General features: G+C 40.6%; 1 long non-coding RNA gene across 1 annotated transcript in view; it reads left to right on the forward strand.

Annotated features, from left to right (window-relative positions):
* Positions 1-7,488: 7,488 nt before the first annotated feature.
* The window catches only part of LOC102165783 (uncharacterized), a 49,132-nt gene continuing 37,751 nt past the window's right edge, over positions 7,489-18,869 (forward strand). Inside the window, exons 1-2 of the long non-coding RNA XR_014817537.1 lie at positions 7,489-7,571; positions 9,273-9,321. This is a non-coding gene — a long non-coding RNA (uncharacterized LOC102165783). The remainder of the gene's footprint in view (positions 7,572-9,272; positions 9,322-18,869) is intronic.

Consider the following 18,869-nt stretch of genomic DNA (forward strand, 5'->3'; position numbering starts at 1 on the left):
ACCCAGCTCAGCCTTTTAGGATTACTCCTTAAACCTCTTTTGTTACAGGATCACCATCATCTACCATCACCAGCAGCAAGAAAGACTGACCCATGTGTCTTGGCTTAAATCATCCTTTTGATGATGATTAGCCAATTTCACCTGGTTTTGTGCTCAGCACGGGTAGGATTCAAATCATGAAACGTTCCTTAATTCTGGAGTGAATATGACCTCTCACATTTCAACTGGCTTCCAGCAAAAGTGCAGCTTTTACTGCTGTGCATTATTGCATTGACTAGTGATGACAAAAAATGCATGTTTCCAATTTAAGCCCATTCTTCCATGATTTGGTACCCAGGCTTTGTTTTATGTGGTTCCAGAAACCTGGGGACAACATCCATCAAATATATATGGCAGTACCTGCCTGAGGACAGCTGCTTTAAGAACGAGCCATGGGGTCTTTTAATATGTTGGGTGACAACCTCTCCATGAAGGCAGCTCCCCAATCTACCTCTTCCAGCTCTAAAGAGCACCTGTTGAAGGTGTTCGTGGTTTGCAGCTTGAGGCTCCAGCATTGAAGTTTTTTCAGGCTAAAATAAAGCAAACACCAAATGGAAACGAGTATAAATGTTGTAAAAAGTCCCCAAAGCATAAGTACTCCCTAGGGCTGTTGCAGTAGCTCCTTATATCTGGATTTGGAGATGTCGTAGGTTAACTTATTCAGTGACATGTTCAACATCCAAAAGCCTTTTACCACCTGGGGCAGTTATCCACAGATACCTTCTAGGTGAGCTTCCCCATAACCGAGATCATTCAGAAACCTGATTTTGCCAGGCTAGTCCTGTTTCCAGAAAGAAAAAAGAAGAAAGAAAGAAAGAAAGAAAGAAAGAAAGAAAGAAAGAAAGAAAGAAAGAAAGAAAGGAAGGAAGGAAGGAAGGAAGAAAATTGCTCTCTATTTGAAGGATTTGGGGATGTTTAATTTTGCAAAAAGGTAAATAACTAAAGAATAATAACCAAAGGGAGGTTTAATTTGAAAATACTTTATTGTCTGGAAAAATTCCATTAAGCATAACTCTTAAGGTTTCTTTTATGAGGTTCCCATAATTATTAGGTCCCTGAGGTCCAGAATATGGATATCCCACATGAATCCAAGATCAAGTTTCCCTAAAAGTCTTTGTTACTCTTCAAAGGTGTTGGTATTTAATTCTCCGATAGAAGAAAAGCCAAAGGTTCTCTTGACTGGGTGATCTGAATAGTAGTACATAGATTTCAGTTCAACATCCCCGCCCTGCCACATACTAATTTAGCTCGGATATTGAATCTGCGGTAATAGTACTTAAGTGTCCCACTTTAAACAGGAGCAAGTAATCAATTTCATAATTATGAAGCATCTGAAGCATCCAGTGACCAAAATCACTGACTGGGAGAGGTACCAATGATGTCAGCTTATTTAGCCTTTGGTAGAATGTTATGTCTTTGGTAGACTGGGAGGCCTTGCCATGGGGGGAAAAAAAGAATAAAGAAAACATTGTTTTCAATTAGAAAGTAAAATATGATATTCAGATATTGTCATCTGTTTTAGTAGAAGCCACTTTAAATCACTTGAAATGAGAAACAAATTAACTCCAGTACCTCCCTCTTGAAGAAACCAGCCAAACACATCCATGAGATAAAATGACATTTAGTTAGGTTTAATGGAGTTTCAGTAACTCACACGGATATTGTTTTGACCTACGGAATGCATTTCAGTAGATCTAACATCTGCCCACAAGGGTTACCAGTTCAGAGATGAGGCAGTTTTAAAACACTCAGAAGGGCTATAAAAATAAACACACTGTTGCCATGCACAGTTAGTCATCAAACCTGAATAATAAATATTCTCAATTTGTTTTCAAGAGGATGATCGGGTCTCTTTTCAGAGGCTATGTCTTTCTGTGTTCTTTGATCCAGAAATTAAAAGTAGGAATGATGAAACGAGGTGAAAAATATTTCAAGGTGGTAGATCAAGTCTTAGTTCAGAATTCAAAGTGGAGCCCAATAGTGTTTAAGATGAAATTTCATCAAAAATAATCACCTTGCCTGAAAGCCGGTGCTGACAAGAGACCAAAAAGCCTTCACATTATTTAATCCATTACATAGACAAAGTAAAAAACAGATTATTGAGATGCTGTGGTATTTTTTCATCACTGTTACAAGCTAGAGTCACAAAATTCAGCCCTAAAATTCAGTTTATTTTCTCCTAAAACTAGAGCAATTTCTCTTTGCTGCTATTAGATGCCAGTCAGGGGTGCGGAGGAATTAGTGAATCTCTGTCCTCAGCTGTGGGGTAAAATTTATAATCTAGCCAGTATCACTTTGCTCCAGAAACAGTTCTCTTTGTTTTTTAAAAAAATGAGTATTTGTGATCATTGACTATTTGAAGCAATAATTGAAGAAATGGAGCATGAATATGATATGAATATGAACTTTCTGACCAATGGTATTTAATCCAACCAGAATGTAACTTCTGTTTCCCATAAGATTTCTGAGTGTAACCCTCTTTTCCAGGGGTCCTAATCCGATCTCACTGATGTCTTTAGGAGAGGAGGTCAGGATATACAAAGAGGTACCAGGGATGCCAGCACACTGAGAAAAGACGCTGGAAAGAGGCTGCAGGAGGGCCCACCTCTGCAAGCCAAGGTCAGCTTCAGAGGAAACTACCCCTGCAGGCACCTTGATCATGAACTTCCAGCCCCCAGAACTGAGTTTAAGCCCCTGGTCTATAATAAATTTGTTTTGGAAGCCCTTAGAACAGTGATGTGGGGGAGTTCCCTCTGTGGCTCAGCTGTTAATGAACCCGACTAGGATCCATGAGGATTTGGGTTGATCCCTGGGCTCACTCAGTGGGTTAAGTATCTGGCATTGCCATGAGCTATGGTGTAGGTCACAGATGTGGCTCCAAGGTGGTGTTGCCGTAGCTGTGGTGTAGGCTGGTGGCTACAGCTCCAGTTCAACCCCTAGCCTTGGAACCTCCCTATGCTGCAGGTATGGCCCTGAAAAGCAAAAACAAACAAACAAACAAAACAATGAGCGATATGGTCATCAAGCTAGAGAGGAGAAAATTAGCCTTGAAAAGGAAAAATGAGGCAAAGAAAAGTAAGTGGAAGGAAAAATTAAAGAGGATTATTTTATCTTGGAAATTGTTTGGTGATATGCCTATTCAACTCCTTCATACTATTGGTCTCTATTGGTCTTTCCAAAATGATGAGAGAGCAGAAATGGACAACAAAGGCTCCTCTCAACTGGTAAGTTCTTCTAACAGGTGTCTCTTACTTTCACAGTACAGGGAGTCAAGAGAGAGTGAGTGAAAGTGTAGTGTTTCTTGGGCTACTTTTTATCACCTTGCGTCTGGGCTGTAGGTGGACATCGAGCATGCACCTGCTGCCTTCTTGCCCAGTGATCATGATCAGACATCACTGAATTCCTGGAGAGAGACAAAAAATTTTCAGTCTACAGTAGAGAAACTACATTAAATATGCCAGTATCCTTTAAAATGATCATTGCATCAAAAGTTAACTACTCCCTACACTTTAAAACTGCACTGTCCAGTGTAGTACTCACTTGCCAGATGCCACTAAATTTAAAACTTAAAAAAAAAGTTTTTTTTAAGCCCACACATGTGGCATATGGAAGTTCCAAGGCTGAGGGCTGAATCGGAGCTACAGCTGCTGGCCTATTCCACAGCCACAGCAACACCAGAGCCTTAACCCACTGAGGGAGGCCAGGGATTGAATCCGCATCCTCACAGACACTAGGTTGGGGTCCTTAACCTGTTGAGCCAGGATGGGAACTCTTAAATTTAAATTTAATTTAATTGCAATTTCAGTGCCTCAGTCACACTAGCTGTATTTCAAGTGCTCAATAGCCACAGGTGGCCAGTGAGTGGCTACTGTACCCAACAGCAGTGATTTAGAATATTCCCATCATGGCGAGAAGCCCTACTAGCATTGTTTTAGGATGTAAAATGTGGCCAACTGGATAGCTATAGCAGCCCTCTCTATTTATTTATTTATTTGTCTTTTTTGTCTTTTCAAGGCCACACCTGCAGCATATGGAGGTTCCCAGGTCCAATCAGAGCTGTAGCCCCTGGCCTACACCACAGCCACAGCAACGCAGGATCCGAGCCTCATCTGCGACCTACACCATAGCTCATGGCAACACCAGATCCTTAACCCACTGAGCAAGGCCAGGGATCGAAACTGCAACCTTGTGGTTCCTAGTCAGTTTCGTTTCCGTTGTGCCATGATGGGAACTCCTATCTCCATTTAAGTTACTCAGATCCCTATGTGACATGCACCTTTCTTGCAGTGTTTCCTCTGTTTCAGGAAACACATGATTTCCCTGTGCTTGGGTGTAAAACAGAACACAAGCTTTAATCTGTACAAAAAAATGATGTGTCAGCAACTTCTGAATAAAAGCAAATGTGGTTGGGCAGTGGGGTGCTCCTGTACCTGCCCCCCAGGAAGGTGGGCTCTAGACATGGAATCAACCCAAATGTCCACTAATACATGATTGGATTAGGAAGATGGGGTATATATACACAATGGAATACTACTCAGCCATAAAAAAGAACAAAATAATGCCATTTTCAGCAACATGGATGGAACTAGAGACTCTCATCCTGAATGAAGTCAGAAAAAGACAAATACCATATGATATCACATATATCTAGAATCTAATATATGGCCCAAAGGAATCTTTTCACAGAAAAGAAAATCATGGACTTGGAGAATAGACATGTGACTGCCAAGGGGGAAGGGGAGGGAATGGGAGGGACTGGGAGCTTGGGGTAAATAGATGCAGAATGTTGCCTTCGGGATGGATTAGCAATGGAATCCTGCTGTGTAGTACTGGGAACTCGGTCTAGTCACTTATGATGGATCACGTAATGTGAGAAAAAAGAATGTATGCGTGTATGTGTAACTGGGTCACCATGCTGTACAGTAGAAAAAAATATATGTATAAATAAATGATAAAAAACGAACAAACACCTTTCTGTTGGTTGCCTGCAGACTGATCACTTGCAGACACCTGCTGTCCACATGGGGGCATCAGAGGGGCTCTGGAGGGGGTGATTCAGATGGTTTCAGCTAGAGGTCCAGTGCTTCTGGAGAAACAGAGGATGCCGTGCACCATCCTGCAGCACCTGCCTCCTGGCCGGCCCAGCATCCTGCCCCCACCAGAGCATCCAAGCAAAGCCCACATTCCTCACCACATTTCTCATGTCCATCCCGCACCGGAAGTGTTTTCCCTGACCCAGACTGGTGATCCGCTTCTGCCCTAAAGCATGAGAAAGAGGCCATTAATTCTGCAGTGAACTGGGTTTTGAAAGGATCACTTCTGCATGAAAAACAGAAACCAAACTGCCTGTAACTCATGTGTTTCTATGTCCCTCCCATTAAGGGGAACAGGGGAGGGTTTATGCTACTTTTATTTTAAAAAGAAAGACATAATGACCCCTAATTAGGAATACTGCTGGAGGCTGTGTAGAGAGGATGGGATTTGATTGGAAATTAAGATGTTGAAGTGGAAAGTATCTCAGTGTCTTGCTCAGGGCGCACTGATCTCTTTCTCTTTTAACTACAAAATGTATAAAAGGTGTAAGGGGTTCCCAGAACCTTTTCATTGTTCTGTGTTACAGCTCAGAGAATGGCCCTATGGAGCGTTAACCCCCTTCACCCCAAGAAAAGTGTGACCCTTCACGTCTGAAGGAGGGGGAAGGGGAAGAGGCAGGAAGACAGGGCTTGGTTTCCAGTACTTGGCATGAACCACCCCAAAGCCGGCGAGGGGGGCTGCCACCCCAATGTCTGTTTCCCTGTGCAGCCGGCCCTGGAGATCAGACACCTACGGCTGTTGCAAGAAGGGAGAGCTCCCATCCTACAGGTGCAGGTCACAGGGCGCTGATGTCAACACGCTCTCAGAATCTATAGAGAGGCTGGGGCTGGCCTGGCATTTGGGGGGAGGGGGAGGTAGATGGGGGCCTGTGGTCTTTGGCGAAGCTCTATGTAAGGAGCCACCGCAGGCTCCACCATCACCCCTGTGGAAATAGTGTGACCGAAGGGGAGAACTTTGGCCTGAATGCTGCAGGCATTGGGCTGCCACGCTGCCTGCTTTAATCAGCTGGAAATTATTTAGTCTCCCTGACTTTCCTCCAGTTCTTTCTGTAAAGCAGGGGTAGGAAAATCTATCCCATCACATCTCCCCGAGGAAAAATAAAATAGGTAAAACCCTCCAGCACATGGTAGGTTTCCAATCAGTGGGGGCTCTGATGGTAGTTACGACTCTATGGGTGCCATAGATTCTCAGTGTCACCTGCACCGAAAAAATACATTTCTGTCATACCTCCTTTACTTAGGGCCCTATGCTCAGCTTTCAGAAGTGACAACTGTCCTAGGAGAAAATTTGATACTTTTTTGTCCAAAGTATCAAATGTTTAGATTTTCCTGAAACAGATGAGCCTGTTTACAAAACAGAAATAGACTCACAGACATAGAAAACAAATTTATGGTTAAGGGAGGGGAAGGGGGAGGGGGAGGGATAAATTAGACGTTTTGAGTTAACAGATACACACCTACTGTATATAAAATAAATAACCAACAAGGACTGTATAGCACAGGGAACTACACTCAATATCTTGTAATGACCTATAATGGAAAAGAATCTGAAAAAGAATGTGTGGGAGTTCCCGTCGTGGCTCAGTGGTTAACGGAGCCTACTAGCATCCAGGAGGCTGCCAGCTCCATCCTGGACTTGCTCAGTGGGTTAAGGATCCTGCGTCGCTGGAGCTGTGGTGCAGGCCCGCAGCAACAGCACTGATTCAACCCCTGGCCTGGGAACTTACATGTGCCATGAGTGTGGCCCTAAAAAAAAAAAAAAAAGAATGTGTGTGTGTGTGTGTGTGTGATTGCCTGAAATTAAGGCAACATTGTAAAACAACCATCCTTCAATTTTTTTAAAATTAAAAAAATAAAAACATGAAAAATGTAACAAAATATTTCGATTTTTCTCCCTCAGGGCCCTCCCCTTCTGCACACTCCTAGAAAATGTTTGCCGTCTCCATAGCAGCGCTTCCACTTGGGCTTTTGTGCTAGGATGTTGTCACTAAGGGCCTCCACGTGCTGAAGAAGCAGGAGAAAGGGCTTTCTGGAGAAAGACAAGCGTCATGGCCCGAGTTGGGAGAATTTTGCCCCCGGAAGGCAAGGAGCGCTGCAGACGCACAAGAAAGAGATGCAAAAGGAAAGCCGGGGTTTTAAGAAATGTTGCAGTGAATTTAGAAATGTGAGGGGAAAACCTTCCTACTCTGAACTTCCTGCTCTGTTTGCCGGTGTGTGTCTTTGATCGCATCACTCCATCAGTATTAAATCTTACATCATTTCTACAACGGGGTTTACACCTGGGAGCAGCCTGCCTGACTGCTCTGCGCAGGCGCAACTGAGGAGGGTGGAGCCTCTGGATTCACCCGCTTCCGCCGCTTCAGGTGGATGGAGGCTTCGTGGTCTGTTGCGCCCTGTCTCTCCTGACCTCATCGGCAGCAACTTCCCACCAGGAGAAAGGTACGAAGGGGTCTTTCCATGCTCTGGGTACCTCCTGGCGACTCTCAAAGCAAGCCGTGGGCCAGCTGTGCGTGGCGTGGGGGAGACTGGAAGCCGGGCCCCTTTTAAATGGGGACATTTTATTAGAGACAGGAACAGACGAGGGAGCTGAAAGCTCCCAGCTGCTGGTCCCTCGCTGTAGGCTGCACCCAGGAGCCTCCTTAGGTTTGCAAATATCCTTCCTCTCCGTCCAGCATGTGTTTCCATCAGTGCACAGGACAGAGATGCTCAGAGAGTGTGACGTACACTCGTCCCTCGGTTTAGAGAGTCCCGCCGCCTCTCCTGTCACTCAGAACTCCAGGAAACCGTGAACTCGCTTTGAAATGCTCAGGTGGGGACCTTGAAGACCTTAGGGGAGACTTAAATGCCGAAACATTGGTGGTACCTCTCCCACATGTCTTAAAAATAAAAACAATTTTTTTTTTTGTCTTTGTCCTTTTAGGGCTGCACCTGTGGCATATGGAGGCTCCCAAGTTAGGGGTACGTACAATCAGAGCTGTAGCTGCCGGCGTACACCGCAGCCACAGCCACGCCAGATCCGAGCCGCTTCTGCGACCTACACCACAGCTCACGGCAACATCGACCCTTAACCCACTAAGCGAAGCTAGGGATTGAACCCACAACCTCATGGTTCCTAGTTGGATTCATTTCTGCTGCGCCACGACGGGAACTCCTAAAACCACTTCTTAATTCATAAATGAAGACGAAGATAATCCAGTATTTTTTTAAGGTTTAACTTCTTTGAGGCTTCTAATTGAAATATCAAATATTATCCTTCAAAAATAGTTTTTGAGTCTACTTTGTTGGCACCCTAAGTCTGGGTTTTTCTGGCTGCTGGCTAATTTTTTGTGTTGACATGAGGATGGAGAAAATAGATTAAGGACAAAGCCACCTTGTTGAAACAAGGGAGCTTGGCTAGGCCTCCAAAATGCCAGCATGTGACGACCAGGTGAAGGTCATTGTAATTTCTAAACTAAAGCAGATAATCTAGCCTATTTGTTACTTTTGTAGCACAAAAAAACTTTTTTTTTTTTTTTGACTTTTCTAGGGCTGCTCCCAGGGCATATGGAGGTTCCCAGGCTAGGGGTCCAATTGGAGCCAAAGCCACTGGCCCACGCCACAGCCACAGCAACTCCAGATCCTTAACCCACTGAGCAAGGCCAGGGATTGAACCCGCAACCTCGTGGTTCCTAGTTGGATTCGTTAACCACTGTGCCATGACGGGAACTCCAAAAGAACTTTTCTTGATGACAAAGTTTTCCCTGATGAGCTTGTTTGAGGTATCCACTATGAGGTACCATAAAACTATTTCAAAGCTATTTGTATTTTTCAATTTTCTTGTATTGCCAGCGTCTAGAAAACTAGTAAATAATCCTTAGTATAGTAAGAATGGTGTTACTGGGACAATAGTGACAATATCACACATACCTAACACTTGGATCCACTTTGCAATTGACAAGGAATATCATTTCCCAAATAGCTTCTCATTTGAACCGCATTTCGGTTGTGTGATGTAACAGGAGAGTTATTAAAAGTCCTATAAGTAAGTTAATGAGCCAACCTCCTTCGCATTTTAACAGGGACTTTCTGAAGATGGAATTTGTTGACACCCAAGATCAAAGCATTGTTCTAGTTTATAATCATGATTTTATTTTTCTGCAGGGAGTAAGGGAGAAGCCCCATCAGCACGATAAAGAACACGCTATAAAAGGTACCAATACCTCTTTTCATAGAATCCTCATTCTTTAAAGCCTAGGGTAAACGCTACCTCCTCTGGGAAGCCCGCCTGGCTGCCCAGAAAGAGCATTCTTTGTTTTTCCCTCGCTGCCAGAGGTACTTGATCAAAGCTTCCATGTGGGTTTCCTCCACGGATCGTGAGTTCTTCTGGGTTTCCTCTGTCATCTTGTACATGAGCAGCACGTAATCCAGTACTTCGAGCACAAAATAGATGCTCAGGAAACAGTACTGACTGATCCATGAGGCATATGAGTGAATGAATGGATACATGCTTCATAATTGGGACCACTTCTGTGGGTTGAAGATGGCTCACCAGGTTGAAATTTTTTAATTTAGCAAGGGTTTATAAGCTGCAGGATCAGGAGGGGCTCTAGAGTTTTAACTCGGAACTCCTCTTGGCTCAAGTGTAGATTGATGATAGCCCCCTTCAAGGGGCATCTTTTGAAACGCTTCAAAACGTGAGTAGAAGTCTTAAGAGATATCAGAATGTTAGATGTGTGTACCCGTCTCCAGGAGGGCCCCTTGCAAGTCTGTCCTTCTTATAAACTAAGAAATTTTAAGAAATGGAATCACTCTGGTTACCCTTTGCAAGAATTTGCAAAAATTCTCAAAGGCAGCAGCTTGTAGGCAAGGCTCCTGGCAACAGTCTACTGATTTCTTAAGTATTCACTTCTGAAAAAGAGCAGGCGAACGTGGAAAGCGCAGCGGTTATCATTAGTGCTGATAAGCTGCTTGTCAGCACTCTGGCTCCACGTTATGCAGAGAAGCTGCAGGCTCTTCTCACTGATGAGCAGGAGAGCTGGTAAAAGGCTTCAATGGGGATATTTGAGACAGGTCTGCTGTGGCTTCAAGCACGTAATCAGCAGAGTTCTTTATGGAAACCCAGTTGAAGCTCATCCTTCACACCTCGGTACATTAATAACATTAATTTCACTCAGCCTTTATAATCAGAGAGTCCCACCTACAGACACTCATTTGAAGATGTCTGAGGGCCCACACAAGTAGGGAGGTAATAATACTTCTCCTAAAGAAAACGGCTCCATGGAAAAGGTGGAGATTAGGAAGAGTAATAATTACACCTGAAATGTTAATAACCGGGTATCTTTTTCTGAACTCTTACAGGTATCTACATTTAAAAAGATAAAATTATTTAAAAATTAGAATAAGAGCAGTTTCAGCAGAAAATGAGCAATTTTCTTTGTTGATGTTACCGACTAGTTTCCTTAGTGATTCTTCTATGTGAGCCTGGAAAACTGAAGGAGACTATTATTATACAAAGCCTTCTGGCACAAATGGCATCACATATCTCATGTGATAGGGGATTTCTTGAAAACAAAGAAGAAAAATGAAGGATTCAGTGTTTGGGGTTTTCAGTGCAAATTCATTGCTGTGCTTGCCAATAATATCCTGCAGCTGGATGCTTTCTATACCGGGAGGGGAGAAGCTAGAAATTCAAACAGCTTCATGTTAAGTTCTTAAGTTCAAGTTAGGGGATAATAGAATATAACTTTTAAAGAATTATAACATGTCTCTCCTCACAAAGATCACGTAAGAAATATTCACAAGAGATTGGAGAGTGTAAGTAGAAAAAGTCCTATGTCTTTAAAATTATTATGAGATATATTGGTGAAAATGAGAAAATCAAGCATTGTAGGTTTTTAAAATTCAATGCAAAGCAAACAAAAGATGTCGTCCCATTAACAAAGCAATGACTCAGCTACTCAGAACCCCAATCTGTAATATTCGCACCATCTATCTGTAGCTTCCTCTTGGCCCAGATGAAGGTTGGGTTTACTTAATGTCTATTTCTAATGTGGATTCAAGGCTCTCCCATCTTCAAAGAAATTCCTGGAGGGCTGTCGGGTTATGACAACTCTTCCCTTGGACTCTCTGCCAAGGCCAAGCTAATCTTGACTCAATCCTTCGTTTCCATCTTCTTCATCCATAAGATGAATCTTCAGTCTGGAAGGGGTGGAGGAAACAGAGAGGGAATTTACATGCATTCCCATCTCCAATTCCATGCACATTATATTCCAAGCTACTTAAGTATCTTTAAGTGCTTCATGGTGTTTATTTCTGTAAATAACTTATTTTCTTAATTTCTGTAAATATTCTATAAATATTTCTATAAATATTATTGTTTATTTCTGTAAATAACTTAGTGTAATCTTGAACAAAATAGTCATCAGAAGGCTAGAGAAATACAAACACTATTTGGATTTTTTAATAATCTTTTTATTAAAATTTTTTTTTCCTTTTACATCCACACCTGCAGCATATGGAAGTTCCCAGGCTGGAAGTCGAATTGGAGCTGCAGCTGCATCACAGCCATGGCAGTATCGGATCCTTAACCCACCGAGCGAGGCCAGGGATGGAACCCACCTCCTGACACACACTGTGTCGGCTCCTCACCCCACTGAGCCATACTGGGAACTCCTCAAAATCTTTTTATTATTGAGAATTTCAAACATTTGAAAATAGAATAATGTAGTAAAATCTCTTAAACTTATTATGCAGTTTCGGCCATTACCGACTCTTGTACTGTACCCCATTGCCTATAACATATCTACTTTCTCCCAGCCTGCAAGCTTGTGAAGTAAATCCCAAACATTTAATTTTCTCTCTCCATTTCAGTCTATGTCTCTAAAAGAACTCACTTATTAATATAATGAAAATATCAGTAGTCCAGCTAAAAATTGAGTAATACTTTTTAAAATATTATCAAATATCCAGTAAGCATGTGAACTTCCCATTGTCCCAAAAATGGTATAAATCGATTTATTTTATAGTTTACTTTCAGCAGAACCCAAATAAATCCATATGTGATAGCTTTTCTTTTTTTTACATGAGTGTGTGTGTGTATATATATATATATATAATGTATGTATTTTTCAGATTATTCTCCCTTATAGGTTATTACAAAATATTTAGTATATAGTTCGCTGTGCTATAGTGAGTCCTTGTCATTTATCTACTTTATGTATAGCAGTGTGTATGTTAATCCCAAACTCCTAATTTTCCCTCCCCTGCCCCCTTGCTTTTCCCCATCGGTTTGTTTTCTGTGTCTGTGGGTTGATTTCTGTTTTGTAAATAAGTTCATTTGTATCTTTTTAAAAAAATTCTACATATAAGTGATATATTTCTTTGTCTCTCTTACTTAGTATGATAATCTCTAGGTCCATCCATGTTGCTGCAAATGGGGTTTCTTTTTCATGGCTGAGTAATATTCTAATATGTATATATACACGCACTGCTTCTTCCTTATCCATTACTCTGTTGATGGACATTTAGTCCATCATTAGCACCATTGCGTCCATGTCTTGACTATTATAAGTAGTGCTGCAATGAATATAGGGGTGCATGTATCTTTTTCAAATTATGGTTTTCTTTGGATACATGCCCAGGAGTGGGACTGCAGGATCATGTAGGAATTCTATTTTTAGTTTTTGGAGGAACCCCCATACTGTTCTCTGTAGTGACTGTACCAATTTACATTCCCACCAGCAGTTAAATATCTTTTGATTGTTTTCTGTCTCTACTTCTCTCTCCCTCTTTTGGTTTGTGCTTTTGCTGTGTCATTAGAGAAATACAGGTTGATTTTATGTACTTGGACAGCTTCCCCTCTTCCACCTTTCCTGAGCACTGGTAGTTGGATCTAGATTTTTCTAAAATCAGAATTGGATTAGATATTTTTCCAAGACACTGTCATGGGTGGTGGGGTGTTCTCTTGGAAAGCAAAAAAAAAGTGTCTTATTTTCTTTCTTGTGATGTTAGCAGACATTGATGCTCAATGCTTAGGTCGAGTAGTTCATTAGGAAGAATGTCCTAGCTCTATTCTGCCCTCTTCCCTAGTGGCCGGGATACTATAATAATAAAGTGAAACTTCCTCTGATCTACTCTTAGGTTATCCAGTGGTAGGTTAGCATGGGAAAAGCAGGATAAATGTTTGATTCTTTCTCTTTATGAAACCATTTCCAAAATAATGAGTTCAGTTCCTAGCATATGCTGATAACGATCAGTTAGGTCATTTTTGATATCTTAAATTTGTGGAAGTAAACTTTAATGTAGTTCAGTCCATTGCACCTGTGGTTTTCATTCAAATTAAATCATTTTAGGAGTTTCCGTCGTGGTGCAGTGGAAACGAATCCGACTAGGAACCATGAGGTTGCGGGTTCAACCTGGCCTCGCTCAGTGGGTTAAGGATCCGGCGTTACTGTGAGCTGTGGTGTAGGTCGCAGACGCAGCTCGGATCCTGAATTGCTGTGGCTGTGGTGTAGGCGGTTGGCTTCAGCTCCAATTGGACTCCTAGCCTGGGAACCTCCATATACCGTGGGTGTGGCCCGGAAAGAAGAAAAGAAAGAGAAAGAAAGAAATGTAAATCATTTTAGCCCATGGGAGCCTCTTTAATTTGGCTCTTGAGATCTTTTGAAACTACTTGAATAGTTTTTGATAAATTCATGGCTGTCTTGTCTTATAGGGCATATCAGGCATCTTGTATGTTGCCTGCCCCAGGCCTGGACACTGTTTTGCTAAGGATCCTCAGGTTCCTTTCAGGAGGAAAGGGTCCATTCCATGAAGAATGCAGTTTGAATTGGGGGTACTAGTTGCACAGCTCACATCTAGGTTGGTCGTTGTTGCCTCTTCAGAGCTAGATATTAGTGTTTGTGTTTTAGAGAGAAATAGTTCATGCCCTATGTCAAATTTTCTGTTAATATTCAGGTTTTATATTTGTATTTTCCTTCTATGCTATCCGTCTCAGTTTTGAGGACATAGTAGTCTGTCAATGTCTGTCTAGCCATTTTTGTTCTCTGAAGCTCATTTCCTGCAAGATTCTTCAGGGAAGGTTTAAGAGTATCCATCGTGAACTTGTATGTTGTTAACCATTTGCGGGTAACTGGATATAAAATCCTGTCTCACATTTTGTTCTTTGGGCATTGTAAAAATGTTACTCCACTATCTTGTGTCATTGCTGCCCTTCAAGAATATTGATTGCTGTTGTGAAGTCTAATTGCAACATGAATTTCTTTTTTGCTTGGGCTTCTTATATTTAAGGTCTAGTGATTTTGTTAAATATTTTTGGTGTATTACTTTATATTACTGCGAAAGTAAAATGCCACAGACTTAACAGGTTAAAACAACACAAATTTATCATCTTACAGTTCTCTAGGTCAGATATCCAAAATGGGTCTCTCATTGGGCTAAAACCAAGGTGTCAGCGCAGATGCATTCCCCTCTGGAGCCTCTAAGGGGCAGTTCCTTGTTCCTTCCAGCTTCTAGAGGCCACCCACATTCCTTGGGTGATGGACCCCTTCTTTCTTCTTCAAAGCCAGCACCATCGTATCTCCCTCGACCCTTCTTCAGAAGTCACATCTCCTTCCCACCACAGCCAGGAAAAGTACTCCTCCTTTAAGGATTTTGTGTGATTAGATTGGGCTCATTCAGATAACACAGAATAATCTCAGCTCAAGGTCCTTAATCTTAATCACACCTGTGTGCAAAGTCCCTTTATCACCCAAGGTAACACACTCACAGTTCTGGAGATTAGGGTGCAGACGTCTTTGGGGGGCCGTTTACCACACATGATATTGTCTCTTCTGGGTCAGTTTCCCAGGAACATGATAGATCATTTCAACATGGAGTTTCAAATATTAACCTTATGTTTGAAACATTTTCCTGAATTGCAGTTTTTTTGTTGTCATTATCGTTCTATTCCATTGCATTGCTTTGCTTTTCCAGGGACTTCTGTTACATATGTTGGAGCTTCTTTATCAATTTCATTCCAGGGACTTCTGTAACATATGTTGGAGCTTCTAATTTATCAATTTCATTCTAATCCTTTTTATTTCCTTTCATTTGTCTTTTATTTCATTTTGTCCTTTTCACCTGTTTCTCTTAAGTTATTATCTATCGTGTTTATTTATTTTTGTCTTTTGTCTTTTTAGGGCTGCATCTGCGGCATATGGAGGTTCCCAGGCTAGGGGTCCAATCGGAGCTGAAGCCAGTGGCCTACACCACAGCCACAGCAACACGGGATCCGAGCCACGTCTGTGACCTACACCATAGCTCACAGCAACGCTGGATCCTTAACCCACTGAGCAAGGCCAGGGATTGCACCCGAAACCTCATGGTTCCTAGTTGGATTCATTTCCACTGCGCCACGACAGGAACTCCTGTATTATGTTTATTTACTCTTGTGTTTCTTTTGGTTTAATCTTTCTAATTTTTTTTCTTTTAATTGTCTTCTGGGTTCTATCACTTTATAATAGACCTTTTTTCCCCCCTCTTTTCTTTCTTTCTTTCTTTTTATTTATTTTTTATTACTCAAATGAATTTATCACATCTGTAGTTGTATAATGATCATAACAATCTGATTTCACAGGATCATGGACCTTTTAAGAGCAGATTTATTTTTTATCGGAGTATAGTTGGCTTATAATGCTGTATTAGTTTCAGGTGTACAGCAAGGTGAATCAGTTAAGCATATACATCCATTCTTTTTTCCCATCTAGGTTATTACAGACTATTGAATAGATTTCCCTGTACCATATGGTAGGTCTTTGTTAATTATCTCTTTTATATATAGTAGTGTTTATATGTTATTCCCATCCTCTAATTCATCCCTCTGCCCTTCATGGTTTCCTCTATGATAACCATGTTTGATTTTTGAAATCTGTGAGTTTGTTTCTGTTTTATAAACAAGTTATTTTGCATCATTTTATTAGATTCCACATATAAGTGATATCATATATTTGTCTTTCTCTTAGTATGATAATCTCTAGGCCCATCCATATTGCTGCAAATGACATTATTTTGTTCTTTGCATGGCTGAATAATATGCGGTCATATATATGTATCACCTTTTCTTTATCCATTCCTCTATTGATGGGCATTTCGGTTGCTTCAATGTCTTGGCTGTTGTAAATAGTGCTGCAGTGAACGTTGGGGTGCATGTATCTTTTCAAAGTATGGTTGTCTCTGGATACATGGCCAGGAATGAGTTAGTGGATCATAGGGTAGCTCTATTTTTTAGTTTTTTAAGGAATATCCATCCTGTTCTCTATAGTGGTTGCACCAATTTGCATTCCCACCAACAGTGTAGGAGGGTTCCCTTTTCTCCACCCCCTCTCTAGCTTTTATTGTGTGTAGACTTTTTGATGAAGGCCATTCTGAGTGGTGTGAGATGATACCTTATTGGAGTTTTGATTTTCATTTCTTTATTAATCAGTGATGTTGAGCATCTTTGCATGTGCTCTTTGGCCATCTGTCATCATTGGAAAAATGCCTATTTAGATCTTCTGCCCATTTTTAATTGGGTTGTCTTTTTTATATAAAGATGCAGGAGATGTTTTATAGACTTAAGAACAGTTTTAGATTAATAGAAAAACAGAGCAGATAGCACAGAGTTCCCATATGCACCCCTCCTCCAAGCAGCTCTTACAATTAATTAGTGTTGATATATTATGCCTAAGTCATGTCCATAATTTACATTAAGGGTCAGTCTTTGTGTCATACAAGCCTTTGGGTTTTAATGCATGCACAATGTCATGTATCCTCCATTACAAAACCCTACAGAATAGTTTCTCTGCCCTAAAAATTCCCGATCAGTGGGCGTCTCACCTATTTATCCCTCGTTTCCTCCCCTAACCCCCTGGAAACCATTCATCTTTTACTTTGTCTATAGTATTGCTTTTTCCCGAATGGTCATATATTTGGAATTAAAGACTGTTTAGTCTTCTCAGGTGACTTTGTTCATGTTGTAATATGCATTTAAAGTTCCTCAATGTGTTTTCATGACTTCATAGCTCATTTCTTCTTCTTGAGTAATATTCCATTGTACTACAGTTTGTATGTCCAGTCACTCACTAAAGGATGACTTGATTGCTTCCAGTTTCTGACAGTTGTCAATAAAGCTGCTATAAACATGCACGTATAGCTTTTTGTGTGGACATAAGATTTCAGCTCCACGAGGTAAATGTCTAGGAGTACAACTGCTAGATAGTAAACCTGTGTCTGGCTTCCTAAGCAGCTGTCAAATGGTCTTCCAAAGTGACAGTGGTGCATTGTGCATTTGCATCAGCAAAGATGACAATGTCTGTTGCTCTGCATCAGGGCCAATGTCAGGTTTTGGAACTTAGCCATCCCAACAGGTGTGTAGTAATACTTCATTGTTGTTTAGTTTGAAATCAGTACATGTTGCTGAGCATCTTTTCTTGCACATATTTGCCATCTACACATCTTTGTTGAGATGTCTGCTGAGTCTTTTTCCCATTTTTCAATTGGATTGTTCCTTTGTTTTTTATTATTGAATTTTAAGAGTTTGTTGTATATTCTGGGTGTAAATTCTTTATATGTATGCTTTGCCGTTATTTCTACCCATTATGTGGCTTGTCTTTTCACTCTCTTAAGAGTGTCTTTAAATAGAACAAAAGTTTTTAGTTTTAATAAAGTATAAATTTCTAATCTTTTCAAGGAGAATGCTTTTGATGTTTTATGTAAAAACTGCCAAATCCAAGGTCATCTAAATTTTCTTCTGTGTTATTTTCTAGAAGTTTTATAGTTTTGTGCTTTGCATTTAGGTCTGTGATATATTTACTTAATTCTTGTGAAAAGTAAAATTTCTGTGTCTAGATTCAACTTTTTTTTTTTTTTTTTTTTTTGACATGGACGTAGAGTTGTTGTAGCATCATTAGTTGAAAAGACTATCCTTTCTCAACTGAATGACCTTTGCTTCTTGGTTAAAGATCAGTTAACTCTACTTGGTGTGAGTTTATTTCTGGGCTCTCTGTTCTGTTCTGTTGATTTTATTGTCTAGTCTTTAGTGAATACTATGCTGTCTTGGTTAATTGAACTTTTTATAGAAAGTCTTAAAGTTAATTCTCCAATTTTTTTCAGCATTATTTTGGCTCTTCACAAAATTTTGCCTTTTCTTTAAAAATCAGCTTGTCCTGTCCATGAAATTGAGATTATGATTGGTATTGCATTAGATCTAGTTGGGAAGATTTGACATCTTAAACAATATTGAGTTTTTGTGCCAATGAATATGGAATATCTGTCCATATGTTTCCATTCAATTTCTTTATTTTATTAGAGTTTTGTAGTTTTCCTCACATAACTCCTGTATAGTCTTACTAAATTTATACCCAAGAAGTTATTTTATTTTGATGCTAATGTAACTAATTTTAATTTCTTTTTGTTGTTTCTTTTGTGAAAATTTATTTCTTTTTATTTTTAAATGATTTTTATTTTTTCCATTATACTTGGTTTACAGTGTTCTGTGTGTTTTCTACTATAGAGCAAAGTGACCTAGTCACACATACAAATATACATTCTTTTTCGTGTATTATCCTCCATCATGCTCCATCACAAGTGACTAGATAGAGTTCCCAGTGCTATACAGCAGGATCTCATTGCTTATCCATTCCAAAGGCAATAGTTTGCATCTATTAACCCCAAATTCCCAATTCATCCCACTCCCTTCTCCTCCCCCTTCGCAACCACAAGTCAGTTCTCCAAGTAAATGAT

This window comes from Sus scrofa, chromosome 10, assembly GCF_054392235.1.
Source record: "Sus scrofa isolate SSC_HxYL_T2T_F1_AM1 chromosome 10, Sscrofa_HxYL_maternal_Yorkshire_Landrace_v2.0, whole genome shotgun sequence".
Classification (NCBI taxonomy): Eukaryota; Metazoa; Chordata; class Mammalia; order Artiodactyla; family Suidae; genus Sus; species Sus scrofa.